This window comes from Phocoena phocoena, chromosome X, assembly GCF_963924675.1.
Source record: "Phocoena phocoena chromosome X, mPhoPho1.1, whole genome shotgun sequence".
Classification (NCBI taxonomy): Eukaryota; Metazoa; Chordata; class Mammalia; order Artiodactyla; family Phocoenidae; genus Phocoena; species Phocoena phocoena.
Window position 1 is genome coordinate 80,139,987 of NC_089240.1, and position 17,563 is coordinate 80,157,549.

The following is a 17,563-nucleotide window of genomic DNA, read 5'->3' on the forward strand; positions in this document are numbered from 1 at the left end:
GAGGATGAAATACAAATGTCCTGTGAACATATGAAATAGTCCTCAGCTTCACTTATATTCAAGGAAAAGCTTAGGAAAGTCAAGTGAGATGTCATTATTTACCCACCAAACTAGAAATACTAAAAATATAGACAACACCAAGTTTTGGAGAGATTGTAAAGCAACAGGAAGTCTCATGCAGTGCTACTGAAAGTATACACAGGTATAAACCACTTAAGAAAACAGCTTGACATTGCTTAGTCAATCTGAGCATTTACTACAACTCAGCAATTCTACAGCTACAACTATAGCTACAACTTAGCGATTCTATTCCTAGGTACATATTCTGAAGAAACTATTTGAGCATGTACTTGAAAAGAACAAAAAGTGTTAAGATGCCCATTGCAGCTGTGTAAAACCGGGTTGCCTGAAAAACAGGGGTTGAGGTAAAAGTTTACGTGCTCAGACTTTACTGGAGAATGCAGTGAGGGAAGCAGGAGGGAGAAAAAAAGTAAAATATCTAAAATAAGCCATAAAAAGTTTTTTAAAAAGTGAAGTGAGGTAGGAAAGATGGGAGGGTAAATATATTCAAAAGCTGGTCAAACGTAATAAATGGCTCCGTCTTTGAATGTCTTCAAAGAGGCTTATGCAACTACTTTGTTTTACAAGAGTCTGTTGGGGAGAGGGAAGAGAAAGAGAGATCGATGTATCTGATACCTCCTTCCTCTCTCTCAACTCATCCTGGACAAAGACTGCTTTGCAGGAAATTGGCTTCCCCCATTGCCATTTTGTGTCAACTGTTTCTTCCAAGGAATCAGTGTAGAAGCCAGAGCCCTCATGGTCTAGTCCCGATGGCACACAACACAATAGTCTCTTTTGCCGGTTAGTGCCATGCATGTGTGCTCATTTTAGTCTGTGATAATAACAGCTCCTGGGCTTGATGACCATAGAAATAGTATGAGTAGCTACTAGAGATGCATGAACATAGGAAAAGGTTGGGTGGGAGGGACTAGCAGATCAGTAGCAGGGCATGTAAACTGAGGCTGGTACAGCATTATTATCAATAATAGGAAAAATACTTGAAATAGCCAAATATCTATACCATGTTAGACTAGTTCACTAAATTATGGTATAGTCATATAATGGAATAGTATACAGCAGTGAAAAGGAATGGACTACAGCTATACATGTTAATGTTGGTGAATCCACAAATTATAATTAGATAATGAAGCAAATCACAGAAGAGTATGATTCCATTTATATAAAGTACTGAAATAGGAAAAGTAACATATTGTTTACACAGACATACAGAAGTGATAAACAATAATTATAATCAAGAGAACCTGTATTAATCAGGGTAGTGGTTACCTCCAGGAGATGGATACAATTGGGGCAGAGGGCACTTAAGGGGATTCTAAGGTTCTGGTAACAATCTAGGTCTTAAACAGAATGGCAGGTACCTGGGTATTGGTTTTAACATTATTTTTCAAATGAACATACTCATTTTATTTCACAAAAAAAAATCAAAAAAAAATTGGTGGTCCTTAGGCAGAAAAAAATTAAGTTTTACAAATTACCTAGACCTAGATCTATACAATTACTATGGTTCTAAATTGGTCATTAAACTACTGTTATATTTTATGGTACTTTTCCGAACAAATTATATGTCAAACTTTATTTGCAAATTGAGCCATTTAACATGAATTGTAAGAATCATTGCCTTCTTTTTTAAAAAAATTTTTTAAATGTTTATTTATTTTCTTCTTAGTCATCCATTTTATACACATCAGTGTATACATGTCAATCCCAATCCTCTTTTCCTCTTTTATAGCTGTTAGCAGTTGCCTTATGTATTGAGCTGCTCCTATGTTGGGAGCATATATATTTATAATTGTTATATCTTCTTCATGGATTGATCCCTTGATCATTACATAGTGTCCTTCCTTGTCTCTTGTAACATTATTTATTTTAAAGTCATTTTATCTGATATGAGTATTGCTACTCCAGCTTTCTTTTGATTTCCAATTGCATGGAATATCTTTTTCCATCCCCTCACTTTCAGTCTGCATGTGTCCCTAGGTCTGAAGTGGGTCTCTTGTAGACAGCATATAGGTGGGTCTTGTTTTTGTATCCATTCAGCGAGCCTGTGTCTTTTGGTTGAAGCATTTAATCCATTCACGTTTAAGGTAATTATCGATATGTATGTTCCTATGACCATTTTCTTAATTGTTTTGGGTTTGTTTTTGTAGGTCCTGTTCCTCTCTTGTGTTTCCCACTTAGAGAAGTTCCTTTAGCATTTGTTATAGAACTGGTTTGGTGGTGCTGAATTCTCTTAGCTTTTGTTTGTCTATAAAGTTTTCGATTTCTCCATCGAATCTGAATGAGATTCTTGCTGGGTAGAGTAATCTTGGTTGCAGGTTCTTCCCTTTCATCACTTTAAGTATATCATGCCACTCCCTTCTGGCTTGTAGAGTTTCTGCTGAGAAATCAGCTGTTAACCTTATGGGAGTTCCCTTGTATGTTATTTGTCATTTTTCCCTTGCTGCTTTCAATAATTTTTCTTTGACTTTAATTTTTGCCAATTTGATTACTATGTGTCTTGGTGTGTTTCTCCTTGGGTTTATCCTGTATGGGACTCTCTGCGCTTCCTGAAACTGGGTGGCTATTTCCTTTCCCATGTTGGGGAAGTTTTCGACTATAATCTCTTCAAATATTTTCTTGGGTCCTTTCTCTCTCTCTTCCCCTCTGGGACCCCTATAATGTGAAGGTTGTTGCATTTAATGCTGTCCCAGAGGTTTCTTAGGCTGTCTTCATTTCTTTACATTCTTTTTTATTTATTTTGTTCCACCACAGTGAATTCCACCATTCTGTCTTCCAGGTCACTCATCCGTTCTTCTGCCTCAGTTATTCTGTTATTGATTCCTTCTAGTGTAGTTTTCATTTCAGTTATTGTATTGTTCACCTCTGTTTGTTTGTTCTTTAATTCTCCTAGATCTTTGTTAAACATTTCTTGCATCTTCTCTATCTCTGTCTCCATTATTTTTCGGAGGTCCTGGATCATCTTCACTATCATTATTCTGAATTCTTTTTCTGGAAGATTGCCTATCTCCATTTCATTTAGTTGTTTTTCTGGGATTTTATCTTGTTCCTTCATCTGGTGCATAGCCCTCTGCCTTTTCATCTTGTTTATCTTTCTGTGAATGTGGTTTTTGTTCCACACTTCAGGACTGTAGCTCTTCTTGCTTCTGCTGTCTGCCCTCTGGTGGATCAAGCATCATTGCCTTCAAATTTACCTCCCTGCCTCCAATTTTTACTCTTCCAGTCCATTCTTCCTACTACTCCCATTCAGCTTCCAAAACAGTGATTTGATTATGTTATAGTCTGACAAAAACTTTCCATGGGTTCTCACTACTTTTCTAAAGTTTTGGAGGGACCTCATGCAGAATTCAACACTTCCATTCTTCATAAAGGAAACAATATAGTTAATTAGGGTGCAGCTTTCTTTAGTTACAAATTCAATCTAAAGATATACCCTGATCACCTTGTTTAGGTGGTGAGAAACTGGGGAGCTATTGATTAGACTACTGTATTTTCTAAGACTCTTTAGCAATACATGGTGTCTGTGGATCAAGTCAATAAATAATCCCATCAATATAAGCTGATTTGAATTTGTTTCATTCTCAAATGGTAAGCTTTTCCTGACCTTTTTCTTAAAATCTCAGGGAACCTTACTATTGTCCCTTTCTGTGACTACTACCATCTCAACATACTTTTAAAATCTAATTCTCCTGAGAGAATGTTCTAGTTCTGACAGATTCATGTCATTGCTCCCTAAACAAGCCATTCCTACTTGTATGACATAGCTCATACATCCTCTTGATATGGGACGCCTTCCTCCATCCTTTTTACCTATCAAAGTCTTCCAAAAACTGTCTCTTATGCTACCTTCTCCTTCATATCTATATTTAACAAGCATTACTATGTGCCAATGACTATGCTTGGTGTTTACCATGCATTATTTTATTAAATTCTCACAACAACCCAATGAAGTAGGCACTATTACAATCTTCATCTTACAAATGATAAAAATAGGCTCAAAGGGGTTACTTAACATGTCTACAGTCACACAAATAGTAAGTAGCACAGCCAAGAGTAATACAAGAAGTATTTGATTTCAAAGACCATGCAGTGTGAAGCAACTATAATCATCCTCATTAACACTGACCCATTCTTGCTTTGGCTTCCTAGAGAATTTAGAACATTGTTTGAATCATGCTGCCACTAGAATATATGGAGCCACATATGATTTAATAATGTTACATAAACTCAATTTTATACCCTGAATAAAATGATAAGTTCCATGAAGATAGACTCTACATATCACATCTTTTTTCTCTCCCATACTCAAAATATACCTATTCTTATTAATTTCATTTCATCTAAACCCTATATTCTATCTTGTTGACTTCTATCTAACAACCCTTGAAATTGCTCCCTTATTTTTACCCTATGTAAACTGTTAATAAATATCAGGAAGTTGAAGATTCATGGCAAATAGGTCTTAATTTGAATCATTAATAATTCAAAATCAATGCTAAAATTGGGACATGCATGAATTGTATGCATTTATATAACTACATGAATCTGTAGTGGATCTAAATCACCACAGATTCTTTAAAGGCTTTCCCTTCCAACTTTCTCTTCCACCTCTATAAAATCTTGCCTCCTTTCAGGAGCAGGAAGTCTTGCTCTGACCCCTAGTGTTGTCACTTTCACTCTGTTCTCTATGCTTATAATAACTTTTGAGGGGTTAGTGATGAAGAGAAAGGGCCATAAAGATAAGGAAACATGAAGAGGAATAAACTTTCCTGGTTGATATTTCAAAAATATTACCTTTATTCCTTGTCCTCTCCAGTAAACATTTCCACCTCCATGAAGAAAGCTTACTTCTCATCTAGATGCCTATGAATGGACAGACACATGCAGCCTGTACCCAAAGGTGGAAACTGAGTCTCTCTCCTGAATTTCTTTCTACAGAATGCCATTATTTCCCAAAGGTTTTTCCCTCTTTAGACACTGTATCTCCTTCTACTACTCTGGGGATTTCACCCTCTCACACAGTTAGAATATAGCTGTGATAGAACTTACCCAAAAAGAGCAAGAGTAAGCAACTTAGCTTAAAAGCTGTAGGTTGTGTGGGCTCGTTCCTCACCCTGAATCTCCTGCCATGCCCTATTCTTTCTCAGAAGTATTGTCCAGTCTCTTGGCCCTGGCAGTCTGTTTCAAGAAGGGAAATCATTGGTGAATGAGGCTTAGATTCAAGGGAGATGAGTGATTATTATCCAGTTTCTGCACTGCCAGCTATGGGTTTTCTTTAATGGTAAGATAGTGCTAAAAATGCCGGAACACAAAAAGAAGAATGCTTGCATTGACTTAATCTCTTAACTGTTTTAAAAAGATTCTTCTTCTCGTCCTTGCCTTGCTATGTGGTTCATTAAGCCTTTCTGCAATGCCTCAGGTGACTGTCCATGAGCATGCTAGTTTTGAGGTCTAAAGGAGTCCCTCTGTTTTGGAAGCCAGAGCTTGTCCCACTGGAGTAACATTTCCCTATTCAGAAAGAGGTTCAGTTCTTTTGGAAATTTAGTCCAAAATTGATCTCAATGGCAACCTTTACCAAGGCTTCATTAGACCCTCTTTTCCAACCTTCTGCTCACTGCCCTGCATCTAAAAAAGAAATTCAAAACCTTACTTAGTGAGCTTTAAAACCCATTGCCCTCAGCCCAGCAGAATTACTTTTGAAATCATCAGTGTCTTCTGGGCATCTACCAATGACTCTGTCATCGCTTACCTGGACAGAGTAATATATTAATATATTCTGATAGTTCTGGTTCATGAAAGACCATAAGATAGTCTGTCTCTAGCCCATTTGTCTAAACATAGCACAAACTTACTTTTATCCTACTACTCCAATGCCATGATAGCATGCAGTGGGAAAATGGAATCTCAGATCTTAATGTTCCATGATTATTACTCAGGAAACAAAGGCAAAATACGATCCTGTCATATGTGAATGAGTAATAAAATATTGCTGTTGTTCATTTCTAAGGTTGATTATACTACACTATTATTGATAGCATATGGTTTTAGTTATTTTTATAGTATTAGTAAAGGCTTAGTTCTAATTGGTCCCCGTTCTTTCTCAGTTTCTCCTTGTAGCCAAAGGTTTGCATGCCAGTCATCCGTGTAGGGTCAATGCAGATTGCCTTTGAATAGAGCAATATTCAATTGCCTACATGGTAATCAAACCAAATATCCTGGAGTCACCAATATAGTGGTCACAAATGAGCCACCAGATTTATACAGAAATATTATTTATCTACCTGCCTATTTTCAAAAATAACATATTTGAATTAGTTTATTATGCATGGCATCTATACAAAAAGGCTTTAAGGTTGAGGAAAGAAGATAACTATATGGGAAAACCACACACTGAGGTTAATTACTGCAATTCGTCATTATATTTAACTGTGAGCTTCCCGATAGTCAAGGCAAAACTAGAAATATAATGAATTATGTAGTGGTTATTTTTTTATTAAAAGTACCAATTCATCTGGATACAGATTTTCTTTATTTTTTGCTTTTGCCTGAAACTAAATAGTTAGAGGAGTTTTTCATGAAGCTCTTTATGTAAGAAACATTAGGCCTAATAGGCAATGTTCTCAAGCAAAATTTTTCTACTGGCTATTTTAAAAATATATCCTCAATAAAAACTGGGTATAATATTAAATTATAATTTTGTGAAGGTGTTTCTACAAAGAGTTATATTAATAATGTCCAGGTAAGTGGTGACCTATCTTGATTCAGAGTTTTGAGTTCACACTAACCAGTCATTTCTCCACATCTTTTTTTCTCAAATATCAAGGGCCTTAGCCTTATGCTTAAATCACTCATGTTAATGTGAGAAGTTACTATTACTGTATATCTTCCTCTGAACTTACAAAACTTGCACACATATGATCTCATGTGTCTTCTCAACACAACCTAGAGACACAGTTACTGTCACGCTTTGCAGATGTATCACCTACAACACAAAATGAAGTCACTCACCCAAAAGCCACAAACTTGACTGATATAGAACTAGGATTAAAACACCTCTCTTCCAGCCTGATGTTCTTTCCATTATTTTTCTCCATAGGTAAAACATATAATAGGCAAATGTCCTCATACCTTGGGAGTAAAACATTCTCAACAAGATCACAGGCACAATATACTTACCAGGTATTATGTATAATAAATTTTCTCTATTGCCTAGGGTTACCTATTAGGCATAATGAGGTGGTTCATTTCCTTAATTTTTAAGCCAAGAAATTATACAATCTTTCAAAATCCTAATGTTCAAAATATGGTTACAAACCATGCTGCTAAGATTTTGCAAAATGAACAAATACTCTGACAGAAAAGACAGAAAGAACCAGGCATCCTGACTCAACAGCTTACTGAAGCCTCCCTGGCTCTCCTCTGCCTTTTGTTAAGTATCATTTAAGAAACACACCTGAAAAGTATCCATTTAATAAATGATATTCTACGCCACCCCTCCACCCCCAACAGAGATTCATTCTCCCATCTAAAGACCAAATGTTTATTCTGTAAACATAGGAAGCAAAAAAGAAAGGGGTGAAAACCAACTTTTAATACATTGGGTATGGGAAGGATGTACTCTCACTTATCAGAGCCCAAAAGACTCTAGAGCCTGAAGATGGGTGGCTTACAGGGATGCTGCGGCTGCTGCCATTTCTTGCAGCTGCCACTCTCTCAAACAAAGCAGCAGTTTCATCCTTTGTGTCTGCCTGGGGTCTCACTTGCCTTTTCAGACTAATGACAAGCATTTTTCTAGTTCTTGGAGGTCAAAAAAGTTCCCTAAAAATGCAGATGGGAAATATCCTCCCTGCATAACCAACTTTCTCTGCTACATTCTGCTATGGCAGCTGAAGGAAAAGGAAGTCCTTTTTTTTTTTAACATCTTTATTGGAGTATAATTGCTTTACAATGTTGTGTTAGTTTCTGCTGTATAACAAAGTGAATCAGCTATATGTATACATATATTCCCACATCCCCTCCTTCTTGCATCTCCCTCCCACCCTCCCTATCCCACCGCTCTGGGTAGTCACAAAGCACCGAGTTGATCTCCCCATGTGATGCAGAGATGCAGACGTAGAGAATGGACTTGAGGACACAGGGAGGGAGAAGAGTAAGCTGGGACGAAGTGAGAGAGTAGCATTGACATATATATACTAACAAATGTAAAATAGATAGCTAGTGGGAAGCAGAAAGTCCAATTTAAATGTGTTGATACCAAGTAGTGTCAAGCACTTGAAGTAAGAGTGCTTTAACCTAGATTTTCTGGTTTAATCCTCATAGCAAATATGAACAGTAAATATTATTATTTCCATTTGGCAGGTGAGGAATTGAGGCTCAGAAATGTTAACTAATGTCAAACTAGTAAATACCTTAGTAGAGCTCCAGTCTGATTCCTCCCATGTTTTCTCAGGACCACAGCCATCGTTGTGTCTTGAAAGGCTTCTCAATTCTCTAGGATTCATTCGCACTGAATAGAGTAAAAGAAGCCATTCAGAGAACCCATGTATCAGTTAAGGTTTGGCCTTCAACTTGTCCTGAACAGAGATCAAGGACAGAAGGAACGGCAACAGAAACAAAGTAATGGTTGGAGCAAATCTTCAAGAGGAAGTAAGTAATATCCTGTGATAAACCATAATGGAAAATAATATTTTTTAAAAATGTATGTATATGTATAATTGAATCATATTACTTTTCAGCAGCATATTGCTTTTTACACATTGTAAAATAACTATACTTCAATTTAAGAAAAAGAGTAAGTAGAAGAGAAAGAAGAGACGATTATTTTCAAGGGTGAATTCAGGGTTTTTTAAAGAGCCTAAATCCTACGCAGCTGAAGGGAGAATGCTCTAAGGAAAATAATAGCAAATTACAAGTACAAAATGAAGTACGGGGGAACTATACTCAATATTTTATTATAACCTATAAGGGAAAAGAATCTGAAAAAGAAATAGATATATATGTATGTATAACTGAGTCACTTTGCTGCACACCTGAAAATAACACAACATTGTAAGTCAACTATACTTCAATTTAAAAATAATAAAGTACAGGATCTTGGAAGGGACAATGCAAGTAAGCAGCCCTGTAGCTTAAGCTTCTCTGGCTTCAAAGTAAATTTGTCTCTGCTTACAGTATTTAACAAAGATAAACTTTGGAGCAAAGGGGGTCAAGAAGCTATGCATAGAGGTAAAGAGATATGGGCTTATAAGCTTCTGGAGTAAAAGAGATAGCTCTGATTCAAACTTTCCACTTCAGCACAAAAAAGAAGAAAGACTTAGCAAGAAATTAACCTCTGTCAAGTAAAAGGAATGAGCAGAAATGGTCAAACACTCTCTTCTCTCCTATTGCCAGTCACCATTCCTCAGTAAAAGAGATATCTTCACTTGAGATCACCCACTACCCCGCTCACCACACAACATACAAGATGTCTCTGAAAATAAGGGACATAGAACTTAATACAAGATGACAAGAAGAGAAATAGAATGTGTATAATAATAAAAAATGGAGCAGAATGAGTAGAGAAGAAGGATTGGGTACACTTGGGGGAAAAGCAGTATTTACACAAAGATGATGTTATGTTTATATGCAGCTGTATCAACCATTCAACAGATCAAGCAATTGAAAAGTCATCTCTAAATATAAGGGTTACTATCACAGTAATGGTGCCGTTCATCTAAGTCCATCAAAATGGCTGCAAATACCATTTCTGTTGCTTTTCATCGCAATGCTTTGGTCATATAGATAAAGCTAGTGTGTGGATGAAAAGCCACAGGGGCCTTGGGAAAATAAATATAGATTTGAGAGTATTATGATATAACAGTGTATCCAAGGTGTGACTATGGGCTTTTCAGACCAATTTGTCCACAGACATAACAGAAATGAGACAATCAAATGAGCACTGTTCTTCAAAGTGGTCACCCACTGATTTTAACAATGATGCTACTACACAAACATTTCTGGAATTACTAAGTGGGATTAGATACAGAGTTTGAGACACTGTCGTGAGTATCCTCACTGATGGCAAATCTTGGTCCTCTGAGGGGAAGATTTGATTTTCTGAAACAGCTAAAAGTCATTCAGAGTCAGATCTCATGAACAGGGTGAACGATCAAACTGCTAACAGTATTTGGGTCAAAAAATGAAGTGTGACTCTAAAATAATGAAACCGATCATCTGATGTAGCTCAGAATGTGATCTTGAATGCAATTCCAAAGCAAGAGTTTATAGATAACATCATACTTGCCAGGTTCCCATTCTCTCTGACAATGTCATTTCTAATTCTCTTTGTTAGCAACTATCCATCTGAGATTGTTAGTTTTGTTGATGGAAAGACAATGCTTGCATGACCTAGCTGGCTAAGGCTTGTTTGATTTCTACAAAGGGAAAAAAATCTCTTCCAGAGATTCACAGAACTCACCCTAACACAACTTCATAAATATGTGTTGCAGACCACAAAATAGAACAAGAATAGCTCAGCGAGAGGACTGAAGGGAGATAGGGAGGAAGAAGAGAAGGAAAGGTAATATATTCATTATAGTAGTTCTCTAGAACTTGTACTGGGTCTTCTGCTAGGAATCATGCTAATTTTGCACTAGGTACTTTAAATACCTTTTTCTCATTTAATATCATCCTTGTTACATAGAATATATAGTTTAATACACTGCTGAAGAATTACAATAAAACTAAGGGATATGGATCGTTATTCCAATGTGTAATAGAGCTGAGGCACAGAGCGACTGGGTAACATGTTCAAGGTCTTACAACAAATAAATAGCAGAACCAGGAAAGAAATCCCTGTCTGGCTAACTACAAAGCCAACGTTCCTTGCAGGATACTATGATGTACATGTCCTTTTACTGTGAGCATTTATAATGTCAGCTACCACATTTACTTATTCAACAGATATTTATTTGGCACCTATTATATCCTGGCACACTTCCAGATGCTAGAGATACAGCAAGAAACAGTACAAGGCCCTATGACTCGTGGAGGTTACATTGAAGTGGGAGGAGAGAGGCAATAATGAGATAAACAGGCAAAGGAAATAGTGTGTTAGTCATAAATACTGTGTTGAAAAATAAAGGAAGGGTGGAGAGAGAAAAAGAGAAAGAAAAGTAGCTGGGCTCAGGGTATAGGGAGGTGATCAGGAAGCATCATATTCTGGATTTTTAAATTGAAGTATAATTGATTTACAATGTCATGTTAGTTTCAGGTGTACAGCACAGTGATTCAGTTTTATATATATATATGTATATATATATATATATATATATATATATATATATATATATATACTCTTTTTCAGATTCTTTTCCCTTATAGATTATTACAAAATACTGAGCGTAGTCCCTGTGCTATACAGTAGGTCCTTGTTGGTTATCTATCTAGTGTGTATCTGTTAATCCCAACCTCCTAATTTATCCCTCCCCTCCTCTTTCCCCTTTGGTAACCATAAGTTTGTTTTCTATGTCTGTGGGTCTGTTTCTGTTTTGTAAGCAAGTTCATTTGTATCTTTTTTTTCAGATTCCACATATAAGCAATATATGATATTTATCTTTCTCTGTCTGGCTTACTTCACTTAGTATGATAATCTCTAGGTCCATCCATGTTGTTGCAAATAGCATGATTTCATTCTTTTTTATGGCTGAGTAATATTCCACTGGATATATTTTGACAGTAGAAACAACAGGATTTGCTGGTAGATTGGATTTGAGATGAGAGAAAATAAGGAACCAGATGATCCCAAGTTTTTATTTTTTCAAAATTGTGTAATTGTGTATGTATCACAGAACTATCATCCTATACTGTATTCTATGAAAAAATAGTCTGTGGTCAAATAAGTGTGGGAAATTCCAGACACTGTAGTATATCCTCCTCTTGAATATTAACCATACAATTAGCACACTATAGGCTCTTGGAATACTGATGTAAAAATAAATAAATGCATGGGTGAATGAGTTAATAAACAGATAGAATTTTCTCAATTATTTTAACCACAGAACACACTTTTTCTGATAGTGGGATAGAGGAGGCACTTATTAGTATATCTTGGAACTACTGTCCTGAGAAAAGCACATAGGAATATACAACAACACAAAATATTATTCATGATCTTGAATTGAATTTTTTCAAGATACCACTCTGAGTGCAGGACTCCCTCTCCAGAGGCAAAATATACAGTCTAAGGTTTCCACAGGAATAGTGGCATCTGTTAATACTGCACTGTAGCTGTGATTTCTGGGAAAAAGTCCTCAATTGGGAACAAACTGTGAGTTATTAACAAAAGAATTATCACACTTTCTCCATAGGCAAATGTCAGGAGTTATAAGGTGTTAACAAGCAGAGTATGAGGAACGTACCAAGAATACCCTTTTTTTTTTTTTTTTTTTTTTGCGGTACGCGGGCCTCTCACTGTTGTGGCCTCTCCCGTTGCGGAGCACAGCCTCTGGACGCGCAGGCTCAGCGGCCATAGCCCATGGACCCAGCCGCTCCACGGCATGTGGGATCCTCCCGGACTGGGGCATGAACCCGTGTCCCCCGCATCGGCAGGCGGACTCCCAACCACTGCACCACCAGGGAAGCCCCAAGAATACCCATTTTTAACTACTTAGAGCATTTGCTTTTTGGATCAGAAATTTCCACCACAAATATTCAAAATGGATTTCTTACACAGCTGTCACCCTGAAAGAGTTCCTACATATCTGTCTTCCTTCTGGTTCCTCGGGAGCATTTTAGTATCATGGAAACTCAGAGATGCAAAAGACTTTTAAATTTCGACCCAACATAAGAATCTCTTTTACAATGTCCCCAAAAGACTAACCCTTCTTAAACATCCCAGTAACAGGAAGCCAGCTATCTGCTCTATGAAGCAATCCATTCCATCTGGGGACTGTTCTAATTGTTAGCAGAATTTTCTTCATATTAAATGTAGATTGCCCTCCCTTCCTTAACTCTTACAATGGGTCTTAGCCCAGTTTTCTGAAACTAAATAAAATAAGATTCCTCCTTAAATCACTTTAACTATTTGAAAACTGCTATCATCTCCCATTGGTTCTTACTGTGAAGGAAGACTTGAAGTTCTTACTGTGAAGGCTTGAGGAGCTAATTCAAACTCTCCATTATCTCCCCCTGACCCTACCGAGATTCCAGGACATAACATGACCTTTGGAAGGTGACAAACATCTATTTGCTTGAAAAAAGTTAATGAGCAGAACTTTCCCTTTTCAGAAATATTCCAGGTAATAAATGAAAAAGGAATGACAGAATTAGAATATAACCATTTTTGCAAGCCCTAATGGATAAAACAAAAAGCAAAGCTAGATAATGTTTACTAATGGCTGCTAACCTTTAAAAAAAGAGATAACCGGAAATGAAGTGGCTCCTGATGGAAGAAGAAATTAACACTGCTTATGAAGCATTCTTTTTTTTGTTTTTCTTTTTTGGCCTTGCAGCTTGTGGGATCTTAGTTCCCTGACCAGGGACTGAACCTGGGCCCTCAGCAGTGAAAGCACCGAGTCCTGACCACTGGACCGCCAGGGAATTCCCCTATGAAGCATTCTTTCAAACACAATAAACAATCTGACCAATCCTCAATATCCAACTACTAATTCATAGGAAATTCAGGGTCAAAGGAAAAAAACTGCACCACAAGAATTCAATCCACAAAATCCAAACTCGGGAAAAATCTACAGGACAAATGATCAATAAGTAACATGGATCATAAAAGAAAGACAAATGGAATTGAAAGATATATCAACCAATTACAATCTATGGACTTCTTATTGAGCTCTTGTTTCAAAACAACTATAAAATAACATTTGTGAGACAACTAGGGAAATTTGTACACTAACTGGATATTTGATGATGTTAAGAAATTACTGTTCATTTTTTAGTTATGTTAATGGTATTGTAATCATGGGTTTTTAAGTTCTTGTCTTTTAAAGATACATAGCAAAACATTTATAGATGAAATGACATGATATCTGAAATTCTGGGATTTTCCTCCAAATAATCCAGTTGGGAGGATAATAGATAAAACAATGTTGTCCATAAATTGAAAACTATTGCATCTGGGTGATGGGAGTATATGGAAGTTCATTATACTAATCTCACTGTTTTTGTAACTGCTTCAAATTCTCCATGATAAGCAGTTTAGGGGGAAAAATACTTCCCTTGATTTGTCTACTACCAATCCCCATCCCATAAGTCTTATTTTCTCCAGCAGAATGCTTTTCAATTATTTAAGCCTTTTCTCCTGTAACATGGATTCTAGACTCTTCACCATTGTAGTTACCCTCCTCTAGGAAAATCAAAGTCCTCCTTGAACACAGTCTCCCAAATGGGGTCTGAACACTACTGAGGGACTACTATCTCCCTTAATCAAAATACTATTATTTTATTGAAAATCTAAGTTGCATTAGCTGGCTTGTCATTAATATCATATGTTTGACTCATACTGACCTTAGAGTCAACTAGAACCATCAAGTTTTATTCACATGAGATGTAGTATATTCAGCTCCTCCATCTGTACAATTGATTTTCATCTTAACTGCTAAATTCCATCTTTAGTTTTAGCTCATCTTTCTGGTCTACGGAAGTAATAATGGTTGTATGAAATCCAAAAATAATAAATAAATAAAAGCTACTATTTATTGTTTTCTGGGTGATCACTTGGTCTTCATGAGTTAGCAGAAATAATTCACCCCAGGTCACATAGCTAGTAACTGTGGCAGAGTTGATTCAAGCCTTCGATATTACCAAACCCATGGTTTTATGCTTTCTGCACTGGGGTGCCCTCTACCATACTAGCTAGTCTCCCTAGTGTCATCTGCATACTGTATAAGGATGTCTTCTGAGAAATCTTTAACCTTTGATAAAAATTGTTTATCAGAATATGACCAAGAACTGAGTGTGGGGTATCATTAGCAGAAACCACCTGGTACTGATTTAATATTCAATGTACTCAGTTAACGATTAGTTGAACAATTATAAAACTTATTTAACTTTATTCTCACCCAGCCCACATATCCCTCCCTATCTATTCTAAATAAGTAACATGCTAAAGATTGTCAAATGTTTGCAAAAACAAGACAGCTTCCTATCAAACTAGTAACACAACAAAAAATCAAATGAGGTTATTTTAGTATGACTTATTCCTAGAAGAAAGCATCTGGTTCCTGGTGATTACCATATTCTTTTCTTAGTGTACATAAGACATTTATTTCACAATCTAGTCTAGAATCTTGCCAGGAAAACATATGTTGATTATAGTTCTGTATTGTCAGGAATCCATCTTGTTCTCCCTCTTAAATCACCACAGATGCCTATCTCCTGCCCCTTAAAAGTCTCAAAGATGACTGAAATGATTCTAAAATCACATTTTCAGATTATATCAACACCCTAAAATGGAATTTTTCTGGCCCTCGAAACTTGCCCCCACTGAGAGTTTGCAGCCTGGTTGATTTAAAACTACATGTGATCTTTATTCATAAGGCATAATTATTGAAAAGGCAGTTCATGATATGGGGCTTAGAAATGGCAGAAAGGAGTCAGTGTGGACCAGAGGAAGAACATCATAGGGAAATGAGATTGAGAAGAATGTTGAGAAATGTGCAGAAGATGTAAAATGAGAATTGATTAATTTCATTTTTTTACTGCTGTCTGTGCCAGTCCTTTTAATTCTTGCTCCAAATACAGATCTTTAAGTATTTTATTGTCCTTAGCTTCTTAGAATTTTTCAAATAACAATTTTTGGCTTTATCTTTTATTATTCTACCTTTCCCCCTGGGCAAACAGTGCCCAGGGCCCCTTCTAGAGATAGAATTCTAGAAGTCAGGTGTCGGTAAAGAGGTTTACCAGTCCAGCATGCAATGGTGAAGTATACTTTCTGGGACAAAACCAGGTCAGGAAGTAAGAGCCAGGCCAAAGTGGAAAAGGCAAAAGAGTAGGACAAAAGCAAGAAATGAACCAAAATGAAGGGTGTGTAACCAGTGACAGGCATGACCTAGTAAGCAAGTTTGAGTGGCACAGACCAGGGAGAGTTCTTAAGAGAACAGTCAAGATAAGGAAGACAGCCTATTATATAAGCAAGAGAGGGCCTTAGAGTCCTCTTCAAACTGATTTGAACAGTCCTTACACTCACTATTCTTCAGGGTATAAATGATGTTTGTAACATTTAGTGTCTTAAAGTATTTACTTTTTTTTTTAATTGAAGTATAGTTGATTTACAATGTTGTGTTAGTTTCAGGTGTAGAGCACAGTGATTCCATTTTATATATATATATATATATATATATATATATATATATATATATATATATATTCTTTTTCAGCTTTTCCCTTATAGGTTATTACAAGATATTAAGTATATTCCCTGTGCTATACAGTAGGTCCTCGTTGGTCATCTACTTTATGTATAGTAGTGTGTACATGTTAATCCCAAACTCCTAATTCATCCCTCCCCCCACCTTTCCCCTTTGGTAACCATGAGTTTGTTTTCTGTCTGTGGGTCTATTTCTGTTTTATAAATAAATTCATCTGTATCTTTTTTTTAAGATTCCACATATAAGCAATATCATATGGTATTTGTCCTTCTCTGTCTGGCTTACTTCACTTAGTATGATAAGCTCTAGGTCCGTCCATGTTGCTGCAAATGGATAGTATTTACTTTTAACCTGAAGGAATGGTAATTTAGAAAACCTACTATCAAGAATAAATATTATGGATTTGCTTGAGTAAGGTACTCTGTTGCTCAAAATAGTAAAATGACACCTGTAGCTCAGTCAGTCAATCAGCATACATTTCCTTTTGCCTACAATGTGCAAGAAATAGCAACGCACCTTTGATAAGAAACAATATGACAGATATGATAAGATGTTTAAGACACAAATCTGAGAAGCAGGGACTTTATAACATCAGGCAGATAAGATATGAATAATGAAATATTTGAATAAATGATATGAGGCTGTATATAAGGGTAAAATGACTGATGAACAGTATGTTACAAGTGTTCAGACATGGGGAAAAATTCTGAGTTGGAGTAATCAGATGAGGCTCACAAACCCCGGTCCTGAAGAATCTAATAGGAAGAAAAAAATTAGAGAGAGCATTTCTCGAAACTCCTTACAGGCAATGTGAACACAAATGTCTCCTTCTAAAACGTGCTTGACTAACCAGATTGAATTCTACACAATCCCTTCTTCATTTTGTACTCCAAAAATTGCTGTTTCCTTTTTGCCCCACAGCCAATATTGGGAGATGTTGAATGAGTAACTTCAAAAAAACAGAAAGCCTTCGAGAACATTTTGTAAATGAAGAAAAAAAACATGGTCACCCCGAGGCTCCACGGTGGTAATCACTACTAAATACAAAATTTCCATCTGTCCTTTGGGTATCACTTTCAACCTACAAGAAGGAAAACTTAAAAAGCTAAGGTTATAATAAAGCC